Here is a 23,049-nt window from a genome sequence, read left to right as displayed (position 1 = left end):
TGCGGATTTCGGGACACCTTAAAAATGGGTTATTTTTGATGTCTCGAATTTCCTAAACCTAAAATCCATAAGGAAAAATTTTCTGTAGCTGGCTGTATATCATTAATTACAAAAATTGAAGAAAAAGATCTTCTGTGTAAAAGGTATATTTATTTGAAAACCCCAATAAAGGGCCCCGTTAAAAAACAGAACGTTTTCTCTCTACAGAGAGCATCAATAGTATTCTAAGCAAGCTCTACATGCTAAGCCACCAAAAATACATGGGTTAAAACCCTTAAAATGCCGACTAAAAGCCTTATATTGGCGTGTTATATATTAAACCCTGGTGATGGGTGAAATTTAAGAAAGATATACCTCAAAGCATCATATGACTATACCACGAACATGTGGGCGGTTGAGTTGATTTCTCTGTCATATGATGCTTTGAGGTATATCTTTCTTAAATTTCACCCATCACCAGGGTTTAATACATAACACGCAAATATAAGGCTTTTAGTCGGCATTTTAAGGGTTTTAACCCATGTATTTTTGGTGGCTTAGCATGTAGAGCTTGCTTAGAACACTGATGATGCTCTCTTTAGAGCGAAAACGTTCTGTTTTTTAATGTGGCCCTTTATTGGAGTTTTCAAATAAATATACCTCTTACATAGAAGATCTTTTTCTTCAATTTTCCTAAACCTGTTGTGCGATTTAAGTGATTTTTTAATATGTTATAGCCTTATTCTTTAACAATATTGCTGTAATGGTTGCTAAACAGGTAAATTGTCATTGTATACCGGGTGTAGCAATCAAACAGTGTTTTTTCTCAAAGTTTGCCACACCCTGTGGAATATTCTAGCATTTATAAAATACTGAAATTGAAACCTAACTATAGCCTCGGATTATGTTGGATAATAAAAAAGTTAGGTTTAGTTTTCTTTTTATTCAGTGACAGAATAAAGAGAATATTTACAGGGAGTGGGATGTTCTGGTCTATAATTCTTTTAATTAGGTGATTGGTTAGATGTTTATGCTTCTTGCATTCTAAAAATATGTGGTTCAAGTCACTTTTAATCTCACATTTACTTATACCTTAATTTTTATATTGTAATACTGTAAAATGGCAGTGTCGTACGGATTTGATGAATGTCAAAGTCAAAAATTTCAAAAGATCAATGCTTGTCAAACATTTCGCGAGTCTTAAAAAATAAAATAAAACGATATCAAACTCCTCCAAGTACAGTGGAACCCCGATAATTCGGCCCCCGATAAACATTTTCACCAGATAAACATTTTGATTTTCAGTACATATTTTGTATTTTGACAATGACACCCGTTCTGGGCGTCGAAATGTTAATAAAATTATTTTTTCAATTTAATTGTGGCTTATTTCCCATCAAAATAGTTAATTATCAGATAAACATTTCAACAATAAAAATGTATGTATGTAATATAATATTTGAGAAATAATGTGTATTTGTGTAATTTGAACTATACGATAGTAAAAATGATTCATGGCACAAGCCGGCAGAAACAACAGGCACCTGTCTGTAGTATTCCTTTATTTTTTATTTCAAACTGTGTTAGCATTGTTTAAGAAAGACTATTTATAAAATTCTTTTTTAATCAATGGTCTTAGTTTTCATTGTTCTTAATACATAATAACAAAACATCGTTCCGATTGTGACTGTATGAATACAGTATTGTATTGTTCGCTTCCGTTTGCTTAGGTTTGTGTTTGCGTGTTTTTAGTAATTTTTAGTAAGTTTACCTGTAAGTATACCGTATTTTATTAATTTTTACCATATTCTCCGGCTAACCCGGATTTTCGATAACCCGGATCGGCCGCGGTCCCGATTAATCCGAGTTATCGAGGTTCCACTGTACTTCAGTCATATAGCAACGGTCGAGTAAAAGTTTATAGGCCGAGAAATCATACATAGGTATGATGATCAAAACACGCATCATTGAAATAGTGGAGAATTTTTGGTCAACGTATTATGATTACATTACAAACATCTTCCTGAGAATACAATGGTGCCATTGGTGATCCAGAGATTCCCCAACAAGGACTTCATCTTCCAATATGACAATTGCGCGGTGCCCGGTGCATACGAGTATAATTATTCGAGAATGGCTGGAAGCTGGAAGAACCTCATGTTAATGTTCTTCCGTAGCCTTCCCGGAGTGCAGAGAAAATGTGTCGGTAGAGTTAACAAAGTAACTAAATGAAAGAAACCTTAGACCACGGAATAGAATTGAATTATGAGAAACAATTAAGAACGCATGGGAAGGGCTTGTTAACGATAACATGAGGGGATTGGTACTATCTCTGAACAGAAGACTGCAAAGTTATATTGACAATAATGGGGCAAATATTAAATATTATTTATCATTGGTTATCATTATTTAATATAAAATATATTTAAAATAAACTGGATATTTTAAAACCAGACTTCTTTATTTTCGTTATTAAAATCTAATCCATTTTATTCAAAAAAAACTTATTTCTGTACTTTCCATTTTATTAAATTTTGTAAAATATAAACTCCTGGACAAAATTAAAGCACCACTCATACAGTACGTAAATCGTTCAGCTGGACATAGGGAACATACATTGTATATATTTAGATACATAAATACATACATTGTATTATATTGAGGTAATTGTGGCAACTGAACTCTCTCGACGACAATTTGGTTGTTAGCATTAAGGGACATTAACCGATTTATTTATGGACAGCCTTGTTTAAAAACTCATTCATTATATTCGTTCTAACAGCTCTATTACACCAAAAACTCGTACTCGAACAGAAGCTTCAACTAACATAGGTTAGCGCAGTTGCCACAATTCTCTCAATGTATATTCACTATGTCCAGCTGAACGATTTAGGTACTGTATTTTTCTCAATAATCTTTATTTATTGATAACTGACTGTACGACAAGTTGCCTATGGACCTTGTTTGACAGTGACAGTTGTTTGGTCTTGTTTTAACAATAATTTGTATTAAACTTCGTTTTAGACTAAAAGTGAGTTAAACCTTTCATAAAAAGTGCCGATTAAAGCAAAGTGCTTCTGAGAAACAAGCTTTTTATTGTGATGTTTTTCATCACATGCATGTTTGGAAGTTCATTTACATAAAAATCAAATCAAAAAATTAACCTCTAAAGAAATTTGTCAATGGAGGAGTCAGTGCGAGCATCGACTCTCCTAGATGAAGGATATTCAATACGATACGTTGCAGGTTTGTTAGGAAGACATCATTCCAGCATCAGTCGCAAGGTGAGGCGATATAATGAAACATGGTCGTACCATCAAATTGATGATCGTTTTTTGAGACAACGTGCTCTCAGAGATAGGAGAGTCACCAGCAATTTGCTAAAAAATGAACTAGCAGGTCTTCTAAATGTCGCGATATCATCTCGAACAGTTAGAAGATGTTTACATGAAGCAGAATTGAGCAACAGGAAACAGAACTGATTGAAGCAGAATTGATTGCATCAAAATTGGACCATCGATAATTGAAAACGAGTTCTTTTCTCCGATGAGACTAGAGTAAGCCTAAAAGCTCCATATGGTCATAAGCGTGTCTGGCAAAGGCGAGGAGAAAGGTTTGCCAGCTACAATATCTCTCCTAAATTACCTTTTGGGGGTGGCTCTAAAATGTTTTGGGGGACAGTTTGTACTGAAGCTCGTACGGAGTTGGTCCCCATACGTACGAGGTCTATGAATGCCCATTATTACTTATACATTATTACTACGACAACATTATTGTCGAACATGCAATGCCTTTTGCTCCGTTTCTTGGACCTAATTTTTTATTAATGCAAGACAACGCTCGTCCTCATATGGCTCGACAGGTTATTGGCTACCTAAATTATGTTGGCAGTCCATTATTAAAGTGGCCACCTAACAATCCGGACATGAATCCTATATAGAGCATCTATGAGACTATCTCAAAAAAAAAGATTCGAAGTCGTAGACTCCATATTGCCAATCCCAACCAACTCATTGAGCCGTTATTGAAGAATGGGAGAATATTGCGCAAGCTTTTGTTGAACATTTGATATCAAGCATGCCTCGACGCATAAATGCAGTGATAAGAAGTAGAGGAGGGCCTACACGGTATTAGTGTTGGCCCAGATGCATTTTATTGTGTTACTTTACTGATTTTTTTCTTTTTGCAATTTGGAGTTATGCTAGCTTATTTACGCCTTTCCGGCAAAACAAATTTTTAAAGAAACAATAAGGCAAATTAAGGTCATGATAAAGTCATGTTGGACTTATTTGTAGGTGTTTATTATTATTTCAATGTAAGTTAGTTTTATTTTGTGTTCATATTGCAAATATTTAGATTAATTAAAGTGGTGCGTTCATTTTGTCCAGGAGTTTATTTGAAGTATTTTAGTATTTTGATTTTTGAACTTCTTCTTCTTCTTTTTTTGTTTTTGGTTTCGCTGCAAGGCGATTACCAGCACGATTTATAAGCGATCTTGACGTAGTCTGACTCTAAGCCATACCAAAATCGCTGACTTTAATCTCTCCCGTTCTTGTAAGGAAGCTTTTGATGAGGTGTGATGATTATAATTAAATGAGATTAATTGGGTCAGGTTAAGTATGATTAAAAATTAAAACATAAATTAAATGACAAATAGCAACATAATATAACACGGATACATATAAACAGTTGAGCCTTGCAATTTGTAAGCTTATTTTGTTAATTGCTAGAAAACGCATTGCAGTTTATAAGCTTATTTGGTTAATTGCAAGAAAACGCATAATTACATTGACTGATTCTTCCGTTAAGGAACTTAGAATATTGTATATAGAGAGCGGTGTTTTGAAGTTCATGGAAATAAATTTTGTGTATATATCAAAATTAGGAATCACATTAATCGGGCATTCAAAAAAGATGTGGTTTAGATCCTCGAGACGACCACATTCACAAAAAGGATTATCTTTTATATTCATTTTATACAGATGTTGTTTTGTTAAACAATGGCCTGTGCGCATTCTAATGATGGTGGTAGTGTGTCTTCTATTTCTATATGGAAAATTTGAATACCAAGGTTTTGTAGGAAAGAAGTCTTGAATTGTTTTGTATTGCGAAGTCGTCTTCTGGACTAAAGATTTCCATTTTTCTTGGTACTCTTTTGTAATTTTTCCTCTGATGACTGATAGGGCATCCTGGGAATTCAGTTGTACTTCCATGGGTACATTCAGGTCTCTTCCTATTTTTGCCAGTATGTCAGCCTGGGTGTTACCAAATATATTAGAGTGTCCAGGTATCCAGGAAAGGAGAATTTTGGTACCATTCTCATTGGCTGAAGATATAAGTTTCTTTGTTTTTAGGGCCCTTATATCTGCTGAAGCAGATATGTTACATGTTTTAATATTGGTTATTGCATTGAGCGAACCAGAAAATATTATAGCTTTCTTTAGATGTTTTGTAGTTGCGACTTCCACCGCTTGATGTATTGCTATACTCTCTGCTTTGCTTATGCTTAGAGCTCCAGGAAGTCTTGAGGAGAAATTATCTTCAATACTCGGGATGCATATCCCAAAACCTACCCTTTCTTTGTTTTTTGAGGCATCAGTATATATAAAGGTATGGTCTTTCCCATATTGTTCAGTAGTCATAAGGAATTTTTCTTTAATCATCGGGTCATATTTTTTGATATTACAATTTAGAATTGGAAGTGGATTCATTAGTGTATCATAGTCTAATTCATAGCATGGAAAATTTGGGCTTTTGTATATTTTTTTAAAATATGGAAAAAAATATTCTAATGCCGAAACCAAGTATGGTACATTGTGCCTTGTATAAAAATTAGGTTTGTTTATAAGTCTTTTACGTATTTCAATTAGAAGTAATATTATGGGATGATTCTCAATAATGATGATTTTACTTAAAAATTTAGAGGCTAACAATAATCTTCTATGTTCTAGGTCCATTTGGGCAGACTCTGCCAAGATTGCCAAATTTGGTGTAGACTTCATGCACCCCAAACATATCTTAAGTCCCTCAAAAAATACTGCATTGAGTTTGTTGTTGCATTTTTGTGATATTGGGTTGAATAGAAAGGAACCGTAATCGAGGTGAGATCTGATCAAGGCATTAAAAACCATTAGGAGTGTTCGTGGGTCAGCTCCCCACCAGACTCTACATATTGCACGTAGGATGTTAATATTTTTCTTTGCCTTGAGTATAATATTGTCAACATGTAAGTCCCATGATAGATGCTTATGAAAAATTATGCCTAGAAATTTCACTTCATTTTTTAGAGGAATGGCTGTGTTGTTGATTTTGATTTCTATTGGATTATCTCTTCGCCTACCCTTTGTGAACCATACAGCTTCACATTTGTCTTTGGATAAGGACAAGTCATGTTCTGCAAGCCAGTGTAATGTGTTTTCCAATTCTTTGTTTATTTTACTTACCATTATTTGGATATCATATCCCTTAATATACAAAACCAAGTCGTCTGCATATCCACATATTTTAACTTCATTATTGCTAATACAAAACAATTCTGCTATATAAATATTAAACAAAATGGTACTTAAGGGAGAACCTTGAGGTAGTCCCTTAGTTGCCATGAAAGGTCCCAAAAGTCACCATCATTAGATCTTGAATATAAAAGTGTGTTCTGTAAAATTTTGAACACAATATTATTTATTGCAGATGGAATATTTCGAAGTTTTAGTTTGCTATAAAGTTTGTATATATTGACATTATCATATGCTGCTTTGATATCAAGAAAGATGGCCAAAACCGATTGGGAGGATTCAAAGGCTTCCACAATTGTGGAATGAAGGAGGGTCAAGTTGTCAGCAGTGCCTCTTCCTTTTCTAAAACCTGTCTGATGGTTGGTGAATGAACAGTTATGTTCTAAGGACCAATCTAGGCGATTCTTGATTAATATTTCTAATGTTTTAAGCACACATGAGGATTTTTTGAACTTTATTCAATTTTTGAACTTTATTCAACCTATTCTAGGTACACCACTGGTAACGTCACTTTGACGTAAAAAGTGCGTTTAAACGAGGTAAAAATTTAAAAAAATAAACGGCTCCTAGATACGCAAGTCTGCAAACTATTCAATGACCGTAACTGTACCTAGCAATTAGTACCGTTTCAGACTAAGACACCGGTGTCCGCCACCGGCAGCAAAGCATTGTTTTAAATGAACGACTAGAGACGAGCCACTTTTGAGTGTCTGGCTGATTTTAGTGGCTCATCTTCTTCTTAAAGTTCCCTCTCCTATCGGAGGTTGGATATCATAATGGCTATGGTCACTTTGTTTGCTGCTGCTCTGAACAGTTGTAATGAACTACAGTTAAACCATTCTCTAAGGTTCCTCAGCCAGGAGATGCGTCTTCTTCCTTGGATCCTTCCTTGCATAATAATTCTCAGTAACTCGTATTTTTCTCCTCTGGTAATGTGACCCAAATATTCCAGTTTTCTAGTTTTTATACTCTTCATAATTTGTAACTCCTTATTTAAACGTCGTAGCACTTCAACATTGGTAATCCTTTGAACCCACTGAATTTTTAATATTCTTCTGTAACACCACATTTCGAACGCTTCTATTCTTCTTATGTGTTGTTTCTTCAATGTCCAAGCTTCCATTCCATATAGCAATATAGAAAATATATGTAGCATCTTAGAGCCCTCAATCTGAGAGGCAACTGAACGTCTTTGTTTGTAAGCAGTGTCTTTATTTTTATAAATGCTTGCCTTGCAGTTTCAATTCGGACTTTAATTTCTTTGCTTTGGTAATTTTTGTCATCGATTCAGGTTCCCAGATATTTGTATGTCTTTACTTTTTCTATTTGGGTTTGCTCTATCATTAACCTTTCATTTCCATGTTCTGTTTTTGAGACGATCATAAATTTAGTTTTTTTCTTGTTTATTTTTAGTCCGTATCGAATGCAATAATCGTTAATTCTATTTAGCAATTCTTGTAGCGATTCCAGGGTGTCTGCCATTATAACGGTGTCATCAGCTAATCTTATGTTATTTACTATTCTTCCGTTTATAGAGATTCCATCATTTAGCTCCGCTATCGCTTCCTGAAATATGGCTTCACTGTATAGGTTAAACAGTAGCGGCGACAGAACACAACCCTGTCTTACCCCTGTCTTTATATCAGTATTCTCGGATTCTTGTTGTTCTCTCTTTATATTGGCCTTTTGATTCCAATACAGATTTATGATAATTCGTAAATCTCGTCTGTCTATATCTCTGTTTTTCAATAATTCTATTAGTTTTTCATGTCGGACCCTGTCGAACGCTTTTTCGAAGTCTATGAAACAGGAATAAATATCCAGGTTCATATCTAAGCATCTTTGAGAGAGGACATTAAACGCAAACAATGCCTCTCTTGTTCCAAGTCCTTTGCGGAACCCAAATTGGCTATGATCCATATCATATTCTAGCTTTCTGTATAATCTTCCATAAATCACCTTTAGAAATATTTGGAGGGTAAGGCTTATTAATGATATTGTCCTATAGTCCGAACAATCTTTGGCATACATTGTTTTTGGTATTGTTACAAAGGTGGACACCAACCATTCCTGAGAGATTTTTCCGGTTTTATATACTTCATTAAACAGATCCAGTAGTACAGGTAGAGTTTCATCGTCTAGACATTTCTAGTCGGTCATGCTTTGCTGCAATTAAAAACCGGTGGCGAACACTGGTGTCTTTAGTCCAGGGCGCATCTGTTTTGAGATGGACGTTGAGAGGTGACTCATATTTTTTTGCAGAAATTGCTTGGAAATAACTCAAATAATAATATTTGAGTTATCCTCCTACTTAAAAAGGTCCGGAACATTGTTTAAATAATTAAAATGTCAAAAAATGAAGGAAAAATTCGATTCTTTTCTTCGTTTTTTGATTATAACTTTAAAAGTATTCACTTTCATGAAAAGTTGCGCTGACATAAAAGTTGCGTAATTAAATTTCCTACAACACAGGATTGGTTAAAAATTTTAAAATTGTCACCCTTGTTGCAAAATAGCAATAATTGCGAAAATACCCATAAAAAAAGTATTCCCATTTTACGTTTGTCAACCATTTGTGCTAAACTTAGAACTTTCATATTTTACCCAGAAAAACTTTATGATATAATAAAACAATACTGTAAAGTTCATTAAGATCGGTTTGGCAGATTTTGCAAAATAAATTTTGCAATCCAGCTTTCGTAAAAAAATTATTTTTTCAAAATAATGCAAGACTGAAAATAAAGCAGATAGCAAGTTGAAAATTTTTTTAAATATAGAAGAATACTGTACGTTTCATCTGGAATTTTCAAAATTAAAAGTAAACATTAATTTTTGGTGCTACGCGCAGGACAGCGGTGTTCGATTCACACACGTTGATTTCCACCAAAATTTCTTCCAATGTTTATCTAATATATCGATGATGTAAAGGCCAAAGGGCGTAACTCTCAATTTATAAATTTTACAGGAGGCTTATAAAACTGAATTACTTGTACTATGTAGCTAGTTTCAATATTCCATATTCATTGTTCTATGTAGCTAGTTTAACTAGCTACATAGAACATGTAACTTAGAATATTGAAACTAGCTACATAATACAAGTAATTCAGTTTTATAAGCCTCCTGTAAAATTCATAAATTGAGGGTTACGCCCTTTGGCCTTTACACCATCGATATTATTTTCTTACTCTATATTTTGTTGTATTTTTTAATATTTTAATTCCACAAAAATCAAACTAATTTGATTATTGTTTGTGAAATATTGTTTAAACAATTGCATATGTTTAAAAATTATAAACTATAATTATCTAAGTTAAAATATATGAACAAAAGAAATTTTGCTAAAAAAGTGTTATTTGAAAGGACGGAGTATGCGTTTTTATTTTGCAATAAACAAATTTATTTATTTATATTGAAATGTACTAAAAATTAAAATTTATCAATCATTTTCAAAGGTCATTGGAATGCCCAATCAGAGCAAACGTATCCGCTGTCCTGCGCGTAGCACCAAAAATTAATGTTTATTTAAAAAAATCCTGACGCCGTTGTGTTTAACCGATTTTAATCTCGTAAATTGCAAATGAAAGGTACAGTATTCTTCTATTTGTAAAAAAAATCCAACTTGCTGTCTGCTTTATTTTCAGTCCTGCAACATTTTGAAAAAATGAATTTTTTTTGCGAAACTTGGATTTCAGAATTTATTTTGCAAAATCTATTAAACCGATCTTAACGAAATTTACAGTATTGTTTTATTTTATCATAAAGTTTTTTTGGGTGAAATATGAAGATCCTAAGTGTAGGATAAATGGTTGAAAGACATAAAATGCTTATACTTTTTTTTATGTTTTTTCCGCAATTATTGCTATTTTGCAAAAAGGGTGACAATTTTTAAAATTTGTAACTAATCCTATATTGTAGGAAATTTAATTACCCAACTTTTATGTTTGTTTAATTTTTCTCGGAGATGAATACTTTTAAAGTTATAATCAAAAAACCAAGAAAAAAGTCGAATTTTTCCTTCATTTTTTGACATTTTGATTATTTAAACAATGTTCCGGGCCTTTCTGAATGGGAGGATAACTCAAATATTATTATATGAGTTATTTCCAAGCAATTTCTGCAAAAAAATATAAGTCACTTCTCAACATCCAAATGTACTAATATTTTTACAGATGCGCCCTGGTCTACTTGGTCTGAAAGGGTACTTAGTTCCACTTAGAAGTTTTTAGATTTACGGATCGAGGACTTTTCATCTCGTTATTATTACTATTACTATCTTCAATTTCAGGTGTATTTTCTCAGGCAGCTAGCACAGCAATAACTATTTAAATTCCTCTTCAAGATTTTGCCTCGAATACTACATTAGTTATCAGTTAATCACTTAATTAATTAATTATTACCAAATTAGTTATAGTGCCGTCGATTATAATTAAACAAAAAATTACATACTTATACCTATTTAAATTGAATCACCTTTAATAAGATTTTATGTTCTTTTATCTTGAGATCGTTGTTTCAGAAAGTGGAATGTATTCGCGTTGTCTGTAATAAGGCAAATTTTCACCTATTTACTTACCGGTAGCAATAAACCACCCGCCGTGAACATGTTTTAATGAAAATTTCTTGATTGTTGACAAACACAAAGCACACAAACAATGTTCCTCTTACCAAAGTACACAAACGGAACGGAACATTCGTACTTTAGTATTTATTGTATATTATATGTATTTCTCAGTTAATATAATTTTTCTACAACCGTGTTAACATAGTTATTTTCCTAACTAGTGCGGAAAGTGATACTTTCACGCACGAGACTGCTGTTGACCCGAACGATGCGATAGCGGAGTTCGGGCAAGCAATCGAGTGCGGGGAAGACACTTTCCGCATGAGTTATGAACAATATTTTTTCTGGGCCATACGATTGGAAAAAAGCCACAAAAAATAGAGTTATATCACTTTTTATTTAGAAGTGAAAATACACAAATTAATTGTTTGACAAGGTTGTCAAAACCAAACTTTCAATATAATGGGTTACCACGACGACGATATTATTTTCCATCACGACGATTCAAAACCATTGTAATTGTCTGCTGATCTGACTTCTAAATAGTGTGTCAAAATAATTTTTTTATGGATGCTATACAATGTGCAACTTCTCTCACTACTTACATAGATTCAAAACGAACAATTTCTCAGGCAGTGAGAAAAGTCGGCCATTGCAGTGAGAAATATTTTTTCTCACGGGTTCACCGCCGGTTTAAATACATATGATCGCCATTTCCTTGGTAACATGCACAATACAAATACAATTATTTTTGTCAAACAACTTGTCAAAACTTACCTTTAAAAAAATTACCTTTCAAGACTGTTCAACTGTGAATTATAATTTTAAATAAATAAAGTATATAAATATTAAGAATATTAATACCTATGTGTATATGTGTATTTTATTTCAATTTAGGCATATAATATACCTAAAAGCACCTAAATTATTTAATTTTGAATTTTGAACTCTTGCCAAAAACGCATCCATAGAAAAAGTCCAGTGTACAACACGAGAAAAAATGACATATTTCTCTCTCGCTTGATTTGCGGCACTCGCCTCGTGCCTCGGCTCGTGCCAACAAACTTCTGCGCTCGTGAGAAATATGTCTTTTTTCTCTCTTGTTGTACAATATACTATTATTTCATCGAATTATCAGTAGTAATTGCACAAGAGCTCTAAAATTATTGAATTTTTCCCGGGTGACACTTTGACAGTTTTAATTTCACGAGCCGAAGGTGAGTGAAATTATGTCAAAGTGTCACGAGGGCAAAAATTCTATATTAATTTTAGAGATCGAGTGCAATTTGTTGCGATTATTTCATGAATAAAACTGTTCAAAACCAAACTTTTATTGTAGTTTATTTATGTAAGTACAAATTAGTACAATTAAACAAACAGTTGTTATAAATATTAATTTGACGGTTGAAAGTCATCACTTTTATAATTTTTAAAAAATTAGTTGTAATTAATGTCACTAAATGTATTTTTTCGTAGCAACGAAGGGTATCTGACCTAATATACTTGACGACGGGAAATTATCAAAAATTATCGATTTAATTTAGATTTATGTAGCTTTCTATTGGTTAGAATCTCCTATGAATGAAATAATCAGTAGTAATTGCACAAGAGCTCTAATATTATTGAATTTTTCCCGAGTGACACTTTGACAGTTTTAATAAATTATGTCAAAGTGTCACGAGGGCAAAAATTCTATATTAATTTTAGAGATCGAGTGCAATTTGTTGCGATTATTTCATGAATAAAACTGTTCAAAACCAAAATTTTATTGTAATTTATTTATGTACGTACAAATTAGTACAATTAAACACACAGTTGTTATAAATATTAATTTGACGGTTGAAAGTCATTACTTTTATAATTTTTAAAACATTAATTGTCATTAATGTCACTGAATGTATTTTTTCGTAGCAACGAAGGGCATCTGACGTAATATACTTGACGACGGGAAATTATCAAAAATTATCAGTTTAATTTAGATTTATGTAGCTTTCTATTGGTCAGAATCTCCTACGAATGAAATAATCGCACTAATTTCATTAAGAGCACACAGTAGCGATCAACAAGTAGCAACAAACGCGGTCCAAGATTGCAAAAGTTCTGCGAACTATCAAAAGTGAGGCAACAGTGCGTCGGTAATTCGACAGTGACAGTGACGTTTATACCATCAAAAACAATAATTTTTATACACAGTCACGAAATGTTGCCAAGTCAGTGACGTTCGATTTCTTGTTATAAAAAAATCGATTTTTAGTAGTTCCAATATGACACAAAATCTAGGCACGGGATAAAAAAGTTTATTTGAAGAAAGTGTATTTTTTTGTCTTTCTTAATGGCGGTACAGGCTTCTTTTTTCAATATTTTATTTAGTTATAGAGTAATTTCCACATACTAACATATTGCTGAAATTGAGCTCTATACCGCCACTCTTTATTATATTACGAATTTGTGTACCAAATATCTCGACAAAATATTAAAAATTAGAGCCGCACTCTTGGAAGGTGTTTGTTGCTACCTGTTGATCGCTACTATTTGTTCTTAAAAACTGACACTCTAATGACACTATTTGCTCTTTAAAACACCATAAGATAAATTTGAAATAAATTAGTAATAGACCAGTAAGGATCTGCGAAAAAACGTCTATTTTTGGATGTGAGAGGTGGCATTCGAATTTTTGCAGATAAAGTTAGGTGACACCTTCAGTAATAATAATTGAATAAAATTAACATGAAGTAAAACTCCCTAGTGTAGTTGGTATATTTAATAAAAATTCTAAAAAATTTCTAAAAATCCAAACGGATTACGTTCAAAACGTTTTTGGACTTATCAGTCCATCATCAGTGAACTCTCTGTCCTTGCTAAATAGCCACAATGCCAAACACTGGTCAAGATGTATGTGCTAACTACATGGTGAAATTTGTTAAACAATTTGGCTTACATTGGATGCCTACATTGCTGTAGACCTATTCATAATAAAAAAAATCTCTTAGTTAATGGAGTAGAGCATCATGTACCTAGTACTAATACGTTGGCATCCAATGTAAGCCAAATTGTTTAACAAATTTCACCATGTAGTTAGAACATACATCTTGACCAGTGTTTGGCATTGTGGCTATTTAGCAAGGACAGAGAGTTCACTGATGATGGACTGATAAGTCCGAAAACGTTTTGAACGTAATCCGTTTGGATTTTTAAAAAATTTTTAGAATTTTTATTAAATATACCAACTACACTAGGGAGTTTTACTTCATGTTAATTTTATTTAACTAGATGGTATACAGCCAACCTTCGGGTATTATCCCGTTTTATTTTAATAATGATTGACTTATGCTCCTTCTCAAATATGCCCGGAACATTAATAAAAAAATTAAAATATTTAAAAATTTCGAAAAACATCGATTTTTTTCTGCTTTCTTTGCTTGTAACTTTAAAACGATTCGTTTTAGAACAAAGCCGTAGAGAAATAAAATAAAGATAATTGAATTTTATATGATATACGACTGGTACAAAATGTCTTAAGGTATTATCTTTTCTGCAATATAGCAATAAATACAAAATAAGGGGGCAAAATAAGTCTGTTGTTATTCAATATTTTTTAACCACTTTGGTGGCACTCAGAACCTTAGTAATTCGCTTAGGAAATTCTTTGTAACATACTTAAATCGTGTACCAAATTTCGTTAAAATCGACATAATAAATTTTGCATAATAAATTTGCAATCTAAATGTTTTTAAAAAAGTTCAAATCTCTTAAAATCTTTCTGAACAAAAAGTAGACCATTTAGAAGTTGGCTAATTTTTTTACATATAAGAGGTGCTCTACCTATCTAATAAACTTTACAGAATTAAGATCGGATTATTTAAGAGGCCTCAGCAATGTTTTAAATTTATAAACAATTTTTTGGCTTATAAACAAATAGCTTTGTTTAATAATAAAAAAATTAATTTTTAGCAATGTAAATGATTAAAACCGGTATAATTTGACTTAAACTTTCAAATGCTGTCAGCAGAATTGCTATTTTATTTTTTAGTCAAACATTATTCGCGTTCAAAAATTGCGATTTCTCGATTTTTTGAACGTTCCACCGCGTTTATCTCGAAAACTATGCATCCTACGAAAAAACTTGTAAGAACATTTTTTGCTTAGAATTATCCAAGAAATACAAAAAAAATATTTTATTTTGCGAAAAATCGATGTTATGTAATTCCTCAAGTTCTTTGTTTATAACAATCTTATCGACATCCGGATCAACTGCTACCCAAAAAATTCGTGTTCTACGGGTCAAAATACATAAAAAACTTGGGAAAGTCCGTCTAAATAAAGGAGCCCGTAGCACCCTCTCCTGGCCACAGCACTAATTTGTTTATAAGCCAAAAAATTGTTTTTAACTTTAAAACATTGCTGAGGCTGCTTAAATAATCCGATTGCAATTCTGTAAAGTGCATTAGATAGGTGGAGTACTTCTTTATATGTAAAAAAAATTGACAAAACTTTGTATATTCTAGTTTTTGTTATGCAAGATTTTAAAAAATTTTAATTTTTTAAAAAAAGTTTAGATTGCAAAATTATTATGCAAAATCTAGTAAGTAAATTTTAATGAAATTTGGTGTACGGTTTTAGCATATTACAAAAATTTTCTAAGCGAATTAGGAAGGGTCCAAGTTTAACCTAAGTGATGGAAAATCATTGAATAAGGACAGGCTTGTTTTGCCCAATTATTTTATATTTATTGCTATTTTGAAGCAAGGGTGATAAATTAAGACATTTTTAACTAATCGCGTCTGATAGAAAATTTAATTATCTTTGTTTTATTCCTATACGACTTTGTTCTAAAATGAATAGTTTTTAAGTTATAATCAAAAAAATTAGAAAAAAAAAACGAAATTTTTTGAAATTTTTAAATATTTTTAAATCAATTATTATTAACGAAGTTATCACCTAACTTTATCCGCAAAAATCTGCCACCTCTTACATCCACCTAAAAACAGATCCTTACTGGTCTATAAATACTATCTAAATATTAGTTTATTGCATGTATTATAATATATTATAATGCCATATTACAAGGTATTTTACTTTCCTGCACGCCGTGTGGGAAAATTTACTTTCACGCACGCCTTGCGGGAAAGTGCAACTTAAGGAAACGAAATGCATGCGTGAAAGTGGCTCTTTTAGCACGGCCGTAGAAAAATGCAATTTTTAGCACTCCATAGGAGCGTTAAAAATGCTACTTTAAAGCACTAGTGCTTTAAAAATTTTAAGGCACTGCAGTTAAAAGTGAATTGTCAAATTGTGAAACGTTAAAATATTTATATTTCATTTATTAACATTAATATTAATATACTCTGGACTAATTAGCAAAATACAAGGAAAAGCTATTTACCAGCAATTTTATTGCTGGAATCGAATTTTATGATTGTATATATTAATAATATAGGTATGCAAAGTCCGCAGATAGTGTGCTACTTTTTCTGTAAACAAAATGGCGCCCGAAAATCGTGTTTTTTGAATGTTTGCTCTATAACTCTAAAGATTTTAACTTTACACCAAAAACACCCAAATAAAAATTCACCGTAATTAAATTCTGCATAGAGACGTGTTTTTCCCGATTTACTTCGACGAAAATTTTTCCCGGAAATTGCGGGTTTTTCCAACAAAATCTTTAATTTTCAACTAAAATTTTAGATAAGTAATTGTTTATCAATAATTAAATAACTTGGTAATATTAAAGCTCTTTTCGTATAGATAATAATTCCAAAAGCCGATAGCAACAATTGAATTGTTAATTAAAAACTTACGGTGGCTATAATAACCCCAATAATTATGACACATAAGAATATCTATGATTTTTGTATAAAAAGATACTGTACCTATCTAATGTACTTTACAGAATTGAAATTGGACTATTTAAGCGCCCTTAAGAATATTTTAAAATTATAAACAATTTTTTGGCTTATAAACAATTAGACTGTCTCGGGAAATATTCAATGAAATTAAATCTTGTAAACCGTATTGGAAAAAAAATTGGCAGGACGCTTCTTTTAAAAGAAAAAACGTTTAATTGTGATAGGTGGTTCCTGAGATACAACCGGTCAAATTTGACCGGCATTTACGGCAAAGATATAAACAATAAGATCATAATTTTCGAACCATCACTTTTTTATTTTTGTCTTCTTTCTCCACACCAATTTTCATATCTTTAATATACTCGTAACATATATTATTATAATCAGAACTATCGTTTATTGTATAACGAGACACTGGAAGAGAAGGACGAGTTGAATGGAAGGATATAGTCAGACAGGCAAAAACTATCAAATGATTGGACTATAAAATGTTCCGATTATTTATTTTGAATCCCTACTTTAACTTTGTGATAGTAAGTTTAAGTTTCCAAATCCAATGATATCTTCAACAATTTATTTTAAATTAATATTAATTTATTAACTATTAATAAACTATAAGCTTAATCCATACTCGTTTTTTAAAACCTCTAAATCAGTAGATATTATTATCTACTCAGAAAATTCTTTAATTAGCTAAAACTTCTTGCTTGTTAAGAAAACTTCATTGGAACATCTCGATGTATCCTTTATTATGGTAACTAAGTGAAATAATCTCTTCAGCAACTTTATCTCAATTTTAGATTTCCCTTGAAACTTAAGGTTTGCGGGAGAACTTTTAATAACTAAAAATAGTTGTCTGAGTTTAAATCCTCGCATAGTGTTTAATCAAAAAAGAAATAAGAAACAATTTTTGTGTGTTTGGTTTATCATAAACAATCAATTGTTTCCACATCATATGCGTTCTGAAATTATTTATTTGTGTATTTTAGATAAGTTAAGGTTTAATGAAATATATTTTGTTTAAAGTTTTGACATCTTTTTTATCATTTATTGCCTTAATAGTTTTTGTAATTTCTATAGACTTTTCCTCTTTTTTCTTTTATGTTCACTTTTTAGGATTTTCTTCCTCTTCAAATTCCATCTCCGCGACGAAGGTTGGCAATCATCATGACTATTTTGACCTTCGAGGCAGCTGCTCTCAGGTTCTACAACCAGGAAACGTGTCTCCTTCCTACGCTTCTCCTACCCTACCTTTAGAATTTTAGTTTTGTTAAAATCAAAGTCTCGTTTTATTTTTGTGTTTTGTGAGTGCTATTGAGTTTTTTTTTTGTCACATTTGTGATAACGTATTCTTCAGTTAAGTAACTGGTTGACGGATGTATTTTTAAAATTATAGGGTAAATTCTATATTGCTGAATCGAACGCATGGCATCAAGATTTAAGTAAGGGGAATATAACTTTTATTTATGTCTATGAAATATTGGAAAATTTTCTTTGAAAAGCTTCTGAAGTGTTCATTTTGAATACCCTGTGAGAAAGCGTGCATAAGATGTCGGAAAAATTCCTAAAGATTGGCTTAAATCCTCATTTGTTGTACTACCAACAAAACACAGAGCCACAAAATGCAGCGACTATCGCACCATCAGCCTAATGAATCATGCATTGAAAACTTTTCTCAGAATAATTCATCAAAGAATATATAGAAAAATTGAGGAAAGAATCTCAAATACTCAATTCGGTTTTCGCTGTGGCCTTGGAACCCGTGATGCAATATTCGCAACCCAAGTTTTAATTCAAAGATGCAGATATGTAAGTCATGACGTTTTCATGTGCGCGATTGATTTTGAAAAGGCCTTTGATAAAGTTCGCCATGTAAAAATGCTACATATTCTCAAGACTACCGGTCTGGACAGTAGGGACATTAGAATAATCGCAAATTTGTATTGGGGCCAGGCTGCATGTGTTAGGGTTGGGAATCAGTGCTCTGAAGAAGTAAAAATCAAGCGTGGATTTCGACAAGGCTGTATATTGTCACCAATGTTGTTTAATCCTTACGTTGAAACAATCTTAAATGAAGTGTTGGAAAACGCAAAAGAGGCCATACTCCTTAATGGTATGCTTATGAACAATATCAGATACGCAGATGACACCTTGTTAGTGACAAGATCAATTGAACATCTTCAAGCGTTACTGAACCGAATGGTGGCGTTCTTCGCGATATATGGACTCAAACTCAACGCAAGAAAAACAAAGTTTATGGTTATTAGTAAACAAGCAGCCGTAAATAATAATAACTATAACGTAACAATCGGTAATGACTCAATTGAACGAGTAAGCAATCTTGTATATGCATAGCGCTTATCTAAAAGGTACCAAGCGAAAAATTGCCATTTCTGACTTAATTACATTAACTGGCTGATAATATTAAACTTTGTTTATCTAAAAAGCCCCAAGCACCAACTAAACGTCAGAGACCTCTTTTGGCAAAGGTTACCAAGTTGCGTGTTATGAATTATAGGACTCTGTTAATCTGTAAACGGATCCAAGTGTCGAAAGTTTTATCATGTCGCATGTCGCTTGGATTCCTTTTGACATTCTTCATTTCAATCATTTGGTTTTCTTTTGATTAACATGTTTTCGTAAACTCCTTCTGATAATCCTCTTTAAGAGGTGCTAAAATATATAAAATGATGAAAGAATCTGATGAGTCTAATTTGACTCTACAGACCAAGAACAAGATGATGAACAAGAAGACGAACCATAACACCACACTCGTCTAAAAGGTCGGCCAAAGAAAGGGAGAATGCAAAATGACCCGGACAGTCTTTTAAATCCAGAAAAAAAATTAAAAGACAGTAACAAAAAACACTACACACTGAAAGGAATATTGAAGGAACAAAAACATATATCGACTTTCAGTGTAAATGTACATTAAAATGTAATGAACGCTTAATGAATGTTGGCATATTAATGTTCTGTTATTTAATAAAACGATCCAAGTAAACAGTAGTTTTATATAAAAATATCCAAATCCTAAAAGTAGCATTTAAACAGATTCACATACATTATTTAGATTTTATCAAAAAAGAACCAAGCGCCATTTCATACTACAAAAAAGAGAAAAACTAATTTATTATATTTTTTTATATAAGACAAATATCTAAACTCAATATTTCCCCTAAAAAATTTGAGAAACTTAAAAAATGATAAAATGACGATTTTTAAAACTGTTAAGTCTTTAATCTTAATTTACTAAAAACTGCAAAATGGCTGTTGGTACCTTTTTGATAAGCGCTATCCATATCTGGGTACTCATATTAATGAAAGCTGGAACCCTAGTACAGAAATGAAAAGGAGAATTGCCAAAGCAAGAATAAGTTTTATGAAATTTAATAAAATCCTGTGTAGTCATGATCTAAATTTGGAACTTCGCATAACAATGGCTCAATGTTATATATTCCCAGTACTACTTTACGGGGTTGAAGCATGGACCCTGACAGAATCGCTTTTAAAAACCTAGAAGCATTGAGATGTGGGTCTACCGCCGTATTCTGAAGATCACTTGGGTAGAAAGAATCACAAACGAAAGGGTTTTGCAACGTTTGAATAAAAGTTGCGAAGTAGTGAACACGGTTAAAAGGCGCAAATTGGAATTCTTTGGTCATATAATGCGTCTCCCATAAAAATATGACATACTTCACCTTGTCATGCAAGGTAAACTAATGGGAAAAAGAAGTGTGGGCCGCCGTACAACTTCTTGGCTTAAAAACCTACGCCAATGGTTTGTTTGGGAAAAGTAGCACTGAACTTTTCGTGCGGCTGTAAATAAGACAATTATTATTAATATGCTGGGCAACTTGAGAGCCAACGATCGACAAGCGGTCTCGGCACCTTAAGAAGAAGAAGAAGCCACAGTTAGCTTGTAATGACAATTACATATTTTACCTAAAAATACTTAACGTTTCGATTTCCACTGCGGAAACCGTTCTCAAAAAATTAATAAACAGTTTTAGAACCGTATTAAAATTCTAGGTCAATTGCTCGAAATCAATTGTTCGAAATCAACTATACTTGAAAATGAATTGCTCGACATTAAAAATTGATCGAAATTCAAATTGCTCGAATAAAAAAGAAAATTATATGTCCAAATATTTATTTACAATAATGCAAAATATATAGGTACATAAGAAACATACGTTTAATATGATAAATTATGTGATATTTCCAATTAACTGAATACCCATTATAATAATATATTATACAACCATGCATTTAGTTTTGTGGTCCATTCTGTATAAAGCTATATAATAAGTATAAAGTAATATATAAAGATATCCATAAATTTCTTACTATTATTTTGTTTTATGTGTCCAGTTTTATAAAGTTAATATAAATAGTGAGTTGTATTATATTTGAAATTTATATTTGCTTTGCAGACAGGCAAATACTTCCGTAGACAGAACAGTATCTTAGAGAAAGTCTTCAAGAAACTTGACAGAAGGATCTTGGTAAAACAAGGTATCAAAATTGTTGGAAAATTAAAACTATGATCTGAGAGATTTTAAAATAGCTACGTGAAAAGTTAAATATAGGCGTGGCAAAGAAGCATTAAACCTAGGAATTTTGTGCAGTAAGCTAAATCGTCATGCAACTTTTTGCATTCGATTTGAGAGAGTGTCAGGCAATTTTGTGAACTAAATTGATCTCCTCTGGCAAAAATTTTTGTGCATGAGAAAATGCAATTTCAAAGTGCATCTCGAAGAGATGGAAAATGAACAATTTAGAACTCTGGAAATATTAGAAATATAAATCTCTAACGCGAGAATTTTACTGTCATCGTTGCATTTGGTTGTCTTTTTAAAGACAGATTACAGGCTATGATTTTTTTGTGACGGATATTCTTGAGTTGGGATTGATTTCATGTAATCGAATGAACTATCTTTTAGTAAAGTCGTCCCAGGAACGCAACTCATAAATATTGGCGATATCATTTTAAAGTCTTCTACTTTAAAATGTATAATATACGTCTGAATTGCCAATATAAATGAGTCAGATTAAATAAATTATTAGAAGAATTTTTTTACTTAGCAACAACATATATTTGTTTATTTTAGTAGTATTTTGTATTTTGACAACGAAACCCGATTTGGGCTTCGAAACGTTAATAAAATCATTTTTTGGTAAAATTGTGGCTCATTTCCCATTAAATATAGTTTATTATAAAAATGCCACAAGGAAGTAGCTTCAGAACAACATCTGAAAATATTGACGTAAATGAGTTCAATTTTTATACTTAAGGCTTTTGGAGGTCACTGAACACGAATTTTACGACGGCGATGGTCTCCGAGGTACCTGGTGCCCAGGGTGGAACTCGTCGCCTGGGACGATCGAATAATTCGGGGGACGATCGAATAATTCGCGAAATGAAGATTGGATCGAAAAACTGAAAAATACGTGTTCAATATTTTTCAAAAATCTATCGAATGACACTAAACACGACCCCCCACCCCATCTCCTGGAGGTGGGGTGGGAGTAACTTTAAAATCTTAAATGGAAGCCCCATCTGATATTACAGATTTTGATTTCTTACGTAAAAATAAGTAACTTTTATTCGAGATATTTTTTCGAATTGTGGATAGATGGCGCTATAATCGGAAAAAACGAGTTATCGTGATACCTTAGGTAAATTATAGAAATGGTCTAATATCTCGAGAAATACACTTCCAAATAAAAAACCAAAAAATACCTGTTTAATATTTTTCAAGAACTTATCGAATAACATCAAACACGACCCTCCACTCCACCCTCTGGAGGTGGGGGAATCGGAATCCCCATGTTTTATTGCAGTTTTTTATTCCTCATGAAAAAATAAGTAACATTTATTCGAACCTTTTTTAGAATTGTAGATAGATGGCGCTAATAAATAGTGTTTTTCGATTACAGCGCCATCTATCCATAATTCAAAAAAATATCTCGGATAAAAGTTACTTATTTTTACGTAAGGAATCCAAATCTGCAACAAAAAATAGGGGCTTCTATTTAAAAATTTTAAGTTACCCCACCCCACTTGTAGGGGGTGGGTGAAGAGTTGTGTTTAGTGTTATTCGATAGGTTCTTGAAAAATATTAAACACATACTATTTGGTTTTTTA

The 23,049-nt window shown here is 32.3% G+C and overlaps 1 protein-coding gene across 1 annotated transcript in view; it reads left to right on the top strand.

Annotated features, from left to right (window-relative positions):
• The window catches only part of LOC126885572 (neuronal acetylcholine receptor subunit alpha-7-like), a 360,582-nt gene that overhangs the window by 218,713 nt on the left and 118,820 nt on the right, over nucleotides 1-23,049 (top strand). The window lies entirely within an intron of this gene.

This window comes from Diabrotica virgifera, chromosome 5 (genome assembly GCF_917563875.1).
Source record: "Diabrotica virgifera virgifera chromosome 5, PGI_DIABVI_V3a".
Taxonomy (NCBI): Eukaryota; Metazoa; Arthropoda; class Insecta; order Coleoptera; family Chrysomelidae; genus Diabrotica; species Diabrotica virgifera.
This window is presented reverse-complemented; position numbering and strand designations above follow the sequence as displayed.